Genomic DNA, 9,456 nt, shown 5'->3' with positions numbered 1-9,456 from the left:
GTACCTGCCTTAAATTATGTCAGCAAACATTATCTGTTAGGGTTTTGTAGCATATGTTGCCACAGATAGAGCTGCTTCTTTTACATTTGCATGCCTCTGACTACATGGCCACAGTGTAAACATTTACAGGTCTTCACACTTCCACTATAAACTACAGAGAAATATCAAATTCCTGTTCCAAACATACTTGAAAGCTGAATCATTTTCAACAGAATATAGCACTTCTACTGCAATAAGCTTCATTTAGTGAGCCATACTCACAGGACCACCTTTTCAGCTAACCAATGTGTGTAGCCAGCAACTGAATCACCAAGGCCTTGGTCAGTGACTTGCTGTCACAATGTAATAGCACAGCTATATCAGAATCTGTGAAATGAATGAAATTATGTTATACCTGGATGGCTTGTGTAACATTGCTGCCTTGTACCATTAGCTTGACAGCATGATGACAGAAGTCAATACTCTAACTTAATTCAATGTAATGCATTTTTAAGAAACACAATGAAATCATCCCATGCCCTGTCTTTATTCCATTCCAAAACAGGCACTACATTTACAGATAATTTTTCATATGAAACAGATTTTGAGATATCACAAGCAATTTACACCTGAAAAAAAAAAAAAAGAAAAAAGGAGAGATCATTTAGTCTTATTCTCCTGCAGAAGAGCGAGCACAAACAGCAGATAAGCACATAGCAGCTAAAATGCAGTACTTCAGCTTAGCCTTAGACCTCCACCTTGATGAAGGAAAATCTCTCTTTAGTCAAAAAAGTGTATTTTCCTAATGATATCAATCTCTGATGCAGAATCATGAACAAAATGGGAGCTCATCCATGAACATGGGAGTGAGGAATTCAGTATTCATAAACATTCTCCACTTCTATGCTAATTATAAGGCAGGCAAGTAACATTGTCAGATATTCCTGCAATCCTCATCCTATTACCTTATTAAGCAAAACTAGTAAAATACCTCTTCCTGTTCATAAGAAAACATAACAAAAACAGTTATGAAGAGGCCCATAATTCTCTCTGGTAACGGATATGTTCTTTATGAGCAATCCTGAAACCACAGCGCTTTACTCTGCCTTAGTGCAGCAGTATCATCCCTTTAACTGTCATGAACCAAAGAATAATCATTTTCACTCCTCTAAGTTCTTCAGAAAAAAAGCTGATGGTGCTTGTGGGAAAAAAAAGGGAACAGGGACACAGGTACATCACTTTGGCTGGTTTCAAAGCAATTACCTCCCTTATGATGGCAAAAAAATTAAACTTTGCAAAGAGATCACAAGCCACAAAGAGATCACCACTGAGCAATAGGAACAAATCTGTTAGGCAGAGCAACAGCTTTCCATACAAAACTGTTTCATTTAGAACACCTTTCAAATGTCTCTAAATAGCTATGTCCTGTAATTTCTCAGATTTAGAGTGGACCCAAGCTGCAAAGCTGCGATTTCAATGAGTTGAAGACCTTTGCATGTGTGCACAAGGGTGACAGGAAGTAGGCAGCTGCACCTGGTTTGTCTCAAGTTCATTTCATAACACAACGACTTCACGCTTCATCCTTTAGTGTAACTCCTTCAGAAATTACTTTTAATAAAATATAAGTGAAAACATTAAGTAGAAACAATTTTGAAAATCGAATAGATCTGATTATGATGACAGAAAATGAATAAGTGATTGAGAGGCTAGGAAATAGTAAGGAAAAGGAAATGTCCTTAACTTGATCAAGGAAAGGCAAGTTAATTTCACAAAATGTCCAGACTTCAACTAGCTGGGTAGGAGAGTTCTCTTATCTTAATAGCAAAAAAAGATAAAATACAAACAGGATTGCAGTTTAGGACATAGAGCTATCACTATATTGACATCTAATAGGGCTTACTGGCAATATAAAAGAGGTGGAAAGGAAGATCACCCAGTGCAGTAATTTGAATGGGCGAGGCAAAGCAAGGATCTGGAAAAATACCACCAGGATTCCAGGTATATGGCTGCCTATGTTATGGTGATGCATTTTAGCTTTCTTGCAGGCCTTATTGAAGTTTTTCTGCATTAGCAGAGAGTTCAGATGCTTTTTTTTTTTTTTTTCCTTTTTTTTTTTTTTTTTTTTTTTTTTACTGTTTAAGTCATTAAGTCTTTTGTAATGCTCTAATGTAACCAAGAGATCACACTGTAAGGACTGCAGCCTGAAATGAGCACTTCCCTCACCACCAATCTATTGACACCTGATGATCACCCTTGAGATATCCATTACCTTCACCTCCCATTTTTATTTTGGAGAGCTACTGCTCACATTTGATAAATCTGGGAACTCTAGAAGCTGGAATATCTTAGAATCATAGAATCATAGAATGGCCTGGGTTGGAACAGATAGTAAAGATGATCTATTTCGAAACCCCCTGCCACGGCCAGGGACACTTTCCACTAGACCAGCTTGCTCAGAGCCCCATGCAACATGGCCTTGAACACTTCCAAGGATATCCATTATGTCTCTGATATTTCTTGTGTTGGGCGATGTGTAGCTTCTGCTTAATTTTCTCATACACATGCACACACCAGGGTGCAAAACTAAGACTGAGCTGGGAAAAGCCCCAGACCAGACACAGCAGGGCAGGGGAGCAGCAGGTATCTGCCAAAACTCTCCCACACAGCCATGGTGACCCGGGCCAGGCCCACACCACTGAATTCAGCCACAGCTGAGCCTGCTGGGCCCACCCTGTGGGACCAGTGCTGACTTTCTCAGCACCAAGTGAGATGGTTTCCTAAGCACCATATTTGACCCTTTGGTCACAAAAGCACCAGTTCACAGAAAACCCAGTGGCACAAGGACGTGCTTTTCTGAGACCACAGATTTGATGTGTGCTGGTGATTTGGCCTGCTCTTATTGCCACTGGAGTCTTTAGCAAACTGCTCGTTGACCTCAGCCGAACAGGATAAAAAAAGCGAATGGCGCCAAAATACTGCAAAAGTCTGGCATGACTAATGCAATTAAATTTTAGGTGAATTTGGGACATTCAACATCCAGAGCAATGCAATAATGTGAATCGCTAATGGTTGGACTTGCTGGTCTTAGAGGACTTTTCCAACCTAAATGATTCTGTGATTCTGATATAAAAGACCAAGACATGCACTGCCAATGCTTTTAGAAATGGTACTCAGATCGTACCTTCTTCTACCCTGCTGTAAGCTCGATCCTCCAGCTGGAGGGTGTTAACCAGGAGACAGCTGAGGCCTGGGACAATCTGGTCATCTGGGCTGTCCCTTGAAACCAAACTGCTTCCTCATGATAAGGAAATACTAACCCTTGGCACCCCTGCAACGTGACATCAGGAAATGTTTAGATTTACCCTTTAAAAATGTGTTAGGACAGATTTGGTAGTAGTGGCGCAAAAAGCTGTCAGCAACTGATACAACAGAACCACCCCTGTGTTATCAGGAGGTTCCCCGTGAGGAAGAGCAAGGAGGGGACATCCACAGCCCTCTCTGTGCGTGTGATTGGGCTTCCCTGCACTCCTCAGGGGAGGCCAGATCTCCATGTCCCCTCTGTCCCTCACCAAACTGTGTGCTCTTGCATTGATCTGCGCCACTGTGAAGTGTAGTCTAACAGCCTCTCAAGACCCTTTATTCTTAATTATCTTCATGGAATCATACAAGTTGTTTCTGCTACATGTTTTGGAGTTATTGTCCAATGGATCCTTGTGTCTTCTCTCTGTAAAAATGCACGTATTTAAGAGAAATGCCTGAAGCAGCCACCGTCCAGCTATTCTGAGTGCTTTTAGCCCTTAAACAAGTCCTGCAGGGTTAACATTAAGGCAGGATTTCCCAAGGCTGTCAGCCAACAACCTGGTGGTTTGCATTTCTTTTACATATCCCACAAGGAAGCTTCTAGCATGAATTCTTATGTTATTGGGTCAAGAGAGAGAAAGGCTCCAGGGAAAGCCTCCAGACAGCTTTAGATAACTATTGCAAAGGAAAGCTCCGCCAAGACCTACAGAATTGTTTCCTATTTCACTCACTGTACCCTGCTTCGCCTCCTAGGTTCCCCTGGCATGAATGTTGCTCTCCTATCCTGTGATCTTTTAGCTCTGCTTCCAAGCATTTGCTCTAGACATATTTCTTTCCTCAACTGACATTTTAACTCATTCGAGGATATCTGATTGATGAGAGAGAGGTGGAGAACAGATACTTGGCTCAAGCAGTTGCAAGACCAGACCCTTATGTACAGGAGATCAAGCTCTAGATATACTTCTGAAATCTCATTTCTGTGATACTACAGCAAGTTGTGTCAGTTGTGAAAGGAACATAGATGGAATTAAAATAAATTATTCAACAGAACAGTATTAAAATTATAAAGGACTACATATGAAGACTTAATTGTAGTGAAGGCTGTGAGATATATTGTGCTCTTACTCATGTTCTTCTGTATATCTGCAAATATACAAGAATATAGTTATTACAATGAGATGGTTAGACTAATAATAAGACTCAGCAGCTACTCCTGAGCTCTTGTTCTTAAAGGTTATGCCTTAAAATCTCTAAATACCACAACAGAAGTGATCCATAGAGCTGGAGCTTCTGTTAAATGGGAGATCTTCTAGGTAGTCAGTATTTCAAGGAAATTAAAAGCTTCTTTTAAATGGCTAAAAAAGGAGTTAAGTATCTGTCTGAAAGTACTGACATAATGTGACTCCTGCAAAGCCACAAAGAAAAGTGGGGCAAAGTTAGGAACAGAAATTAATTTCTGCAAAAAGCTCCCATCCTAGACCTGGCTCAGTCCCCTAGAGCAGACCTACCATTAAAACACAGCATTGTAAAAATACCTTTCAGGGCTCTCTCTAAAACAGGTATGTGACCTGTCCTGGCATATAGTCACCTCCCTCTACATATCCAGTTTTCCATGCTGCAAACTTTTGCCCAAAGATAAAGAAGAGGGGACTCAATTTCTAATCCTTGGTCTCAGCCTCATGCTCCTGGCTCAGAGCACAGGACCAGCTGGTTCTAGTTTGACTGCATACCTACCAAAGACAGTGGGTAAACAGCATTCATGTAAGTGCTGGATTCTGTGACACAAAAGTCAGAAAAATCTGGAATTTCTGCTGAAAGACAACATGATGACCACATGCAAGACAACAGTGAATGGAACAAGCATAAATGCACCATTTTGCAAATAAGGAAAGGCACAAGAAAATGTACAACAGGTTCCAGAAGATGCATTTGGCACCTGTAATGAAACTTAGGATGAATGCCAGTGGCTAAATTCAGTAGAGAACTCCAGAAAGCAGACACCAGGCTGCCTCTCTCATTTATTAGACATTTAAATACCACTGTTGTGCAGGAATGCCATGTGCAGTGGGGCTCACACAGCAGCCAGCTTGTAGAGACCCAAGTGTCCAGACTGGGGACAAGGTGTCACACAACCACTCCAGGGGGATTTAGAAAGAAGAGAGGGGGTGGTAAAGCCCTGGATCACACTGCTGTATGTGTCACCCTGAGCACATTTCAGAAATGTTAGTTGTGCCCATACCAACAAGGAGAAGGAAGGTTTTGGCCATGGTCAAGTGGAAGCTCCCTAGTGTGGTTTTAGCTAATATCAGCAACAGCTCTCTGCAAGAGAGCCTAAATTCACTAAACCGAGTGAGATGATGGTTTCAAATAGATTGTATGGAATAAAATATGCAGAAAGTTCAGCTGCACAAACTCAGGACATGTTATGGCCCTTATTCCAAGACCAGAAAGTGAGTCGTGACTTGTTTTATTTACCCTGAGAGGCACAGATAATAAGTTCCCTGCAAGGCACAGCAGACATGCTTGATTCCCCTCTGGAAAAGCAGGGGGTGTTGGTAGCTAGCATATTAATTCAAGAAGTAGGTGGCTCTTCCCTGCTAAGCCTGAGGCATCCCTGTTTCCTCTGCAAGAGCCCTGAGGGGCAGCCTTTGAAACAGCTACAAAAAACAGCTACACTGTTTTTTAACAGGAACCATTAAAAATGGGGTTTTTTGTCAGTAAAAATACTGATGTAACTTGGTAGTACTTACAAGGTGAGTGTGATTTCATGCCTTGCTGCAAACTCAAAAAACAGTGTCAACAAACAAGAATATACAACTAAATATAGTTATTTAGCCATCTAGCATCTCTTTTGGCTAGTGCTTTTATTCTTGGCTTAGATAGATTTTCCACAGCCAAATGAGAAAAGTAACACTTAGTGCCAGTGAGAAGCATTAGCTCATGTGTGTTCAATGCCTACCACAGTGCTAGGGAAAAGTGCTAGGTACTAGAAGTGAAGCACATCTTAGCACTCAAAGATGTGCAGCTGAAGTTGTCCCAGGCTGGTATGGCTACTGATTCTAAAGAGCCTTAAGCCATAAAAGAAAATGATTTCACTACAGACATATAAATAACAGTATGTAAAGCACAACTAAACAGGAATACACACCTTTCAGAAAACTAAATGGAGCTTTCTCTATTTCAATAAAAAGCTGCTCAGTCAGTTATGTTTTCCTCCTGCATGAATTACTGGATGCAAGGTGCAGGAGAAAGTCCTTAGTTTAGTTTTTTTGGTTTTTTGTTTTTTTGTTTTTTAATCTCAACCCAGTTTGGCAGGAATTTAGTGTGAATGCCTCTACAAGCATTTCTGAACACAAAGCACCTCTGAACACAATGTTGGGATGCAATGCATTAGTTATTAGGGAAAAGTGATGCACAATCATGAGACTTCTGTATTATTTATGCAATATCACACCTAAGCAGCATGTTTACCCAAGTTCAGAGCTGTTCAGCTCTGATACCATGGGTGTTCCCACTTGGCCATGGCTGCACTGCAGGGGTAGATTACTAGATTACATCCTGATTGCCATAACCCAGAGGTGGGGGCCATGTAGGCTGTGTATATCTTCTGTATGCTGACACGAAGGAGGAAATCCAAAGCAGTAAAAATGACAGTTATGCAAATAAATTAAACAAAGAGATGCAGCCGAAGACACATTTGGCTTTCTGGGCTGTGGGTGCACATTGCCAGCTCATGTCCAGCCTCTCATCTATCAGGACCCCTAAATCATTCTTGTCCAGGCTGCTCTCAATCTGTTCATCCCCCAGCCTGCATTGATACCAAGGGTTGCCCTGACACAGGTGCAGCACCTTGCACTTGATCCTACTGAGCCTCATGAGATTCCTATGGGTCTACTTCTTCAGCTTCTTCAGGTCCCTCGGGGTGGCATCCCATCCTACAGCTGTGCCAACTGCACCACTCAGCTTGGTGTCATTCATAAACTTACTGAGGGTGCACTTGATGCCACTGTTTGTGACATTGCTGAAGACACTAAACAGTACTGGTCCCAGTATAGACACCTGAGGAACACCACTTGTCACCGATGTCCATCGGGATATTCGGCCATTGACCAATACCTCTGCATGATATGTGGCTTCTTTTTCATCCGCTGAACAGTCTACCCATCCCATCAATCCCTCTCCAATTTGGAGTGAAGGGTGTTGTGGGGGACTGTGGCAAAGGTCTTACAGAAGCCCACTTGAATGACACGCATGGCTCTCCCTAGTTCACTGATATAGTCACTTCAACCTGGGAGACCACTAGTTTAGTGAGGCAGGATTTGCCCTTGGTGAAGCCATGCTGGACATCTCAAATTGCCTCCCTGTCCTCCCTATGCCTTAGCAAAGCTTCTAAGAGGATCTCTTCTATGATCTTTCCAGAACAGAGGTGAGGCTGATAGGTCAGTAATTCCTGGGGTGCTCCTTTCTACCCTTTTAAAAAATGGGTGCAATCTTTCCTTTTTTCCAGACAACAGGGCCTTCAGCTGACTGATGTGACTTTTGAAATACCAAAAAGCTCTTTTAACTCACATTTACATTCACATTTACAGTGTGCTTGTGTGAACCAAGGAGCCTGCCTTGAGTCCTTACAGGGATACTTAAGTATCTCATGACTGAGAGAGACAGGTAGAGAAGCCCTTTCTGGAACCTCACACAGAGAGTGAGGTGACAGTGGCTCCACGGCTGAAATGAGCACCACCATTCACCTGACTCAGAAAACTGAAGCAGAATCTGGTTTAAATAATTGATCAGATTTTCCATATGAATCTTCACTGAACCCTTTAAAAAAACCCATGACTGGTTAATGATGATTATCTATGCTCAGCTGTATTTACTGTATGTGTGAATTTGTCTTTGCTCAGAGCTTGCAGCCAGAATTTAAGGCACTGGCATAGCCTGCCCTGCTGCCCATGATTTGCCCAGTGGCTTTCCATGGGCACAGGGATGTCCAGCTAAGCCAGAATGTGCCAGACCTACAGAGCCTGGTTGGTAGTGCTGATGTGGCAGTGCACCATCCATGCTCCCTGCACACAAATTACTTTGATTTGTTTTTTCTTTAATGCCTGGGGAAACTTCCAGATGGAAGAAAACACAGAAAAATTTACCTTGCTCCTATGATGGTTGTTTCTGGCATGTGGCTTTAGGCATGTGTGAAACTATTTAACAGTGATTGCTTGTGGAAAACAGGGGAGCATTTAAATGCACAGGTTCACCTAAATATGTTTTTTTCTTAATCTGAGTATCTTTTGTTCTGCAGATTTTTTTTTTTTCACAATCTCGTTTCACTTCTAAGGAAGGAAGAAAATCACTATCAACAGCACATCCCTAATACATGAGTTATATTGCATACTCTTCTTTCACAGGCTGAGCCTTCAGGACAGAGTGGGTCTCATTCAGGATGTCATGTCAGTGGGCAGGTGACCATTGCCTTATTCACAGTGACATCTATCGGCAAAAGCAATGTGCAAAGGGACTCTTTTCCTATTAGAAGGCTTTTAGAGTACCTCTTTTATCTTTAGCATTTTTCTTTATCTTCTCCAAATCTCACCACTCAGTTTCTCACAGTCAGTTCAGAATTTTAGATTACTTACTACAGCTTAGTCTGTTATCATCTTTTCTAACCCAGTTATCTCTGTTCTCAATCAATCATTCATCTGTTTCTGACAGGGGAAGATTTTATATCATCAGCACCCTTTGCCAGTTTATTAATGAAAACATAAACCATAAAAAGGTCAAAGCTTCAACAGGACAAAGGGAAAACATAAATCAGAAAAAATTCTCAGAAAAACACCAGAATGAGTGGGTTTACTTTTTTCCTCGAAATCACCAAAGTGCTGCTAAAAAAGAAGAAATATTGAGACCACATTTCTGTCTGTTATTCATACAACTGTAGAAAGGAAAAGAATGGAAGCACTGTTGGCATTTAAACAGCTGATACTTCATTCAAAATATTTACAAACCAGTGACAGAAAAATAATTAAATCAGATCTTCACAAAAACATATATTTTTCTACCTGTTGCATGTAACCTATAAGATTCTCATCTGATAAATGAAACTGTCAGTAGATTCAAATTTACCTACCCAAGTATGTAGGTGAAATTTGATAAAATAGAAACAGACACAGAAACTGACAGTAC

This window comes from Motacilla alba, chromosome 2 (assembly GCF_015832195.1).
Source record: "Motacilla alba alba isolate MOTALB_02 chromosome 2, Motacilla_alba_V1.0_pri, whole genome shotgun sequence".
Classification (NCBI taxonomy): Eukaryota; Metazoa; Chordata; class Aves; order Passeriformes; family Motacillidae; genus Motacilla; species Motacilla alba.
This window is presented reverse-complemented; position numbering follows the sequence as displayed.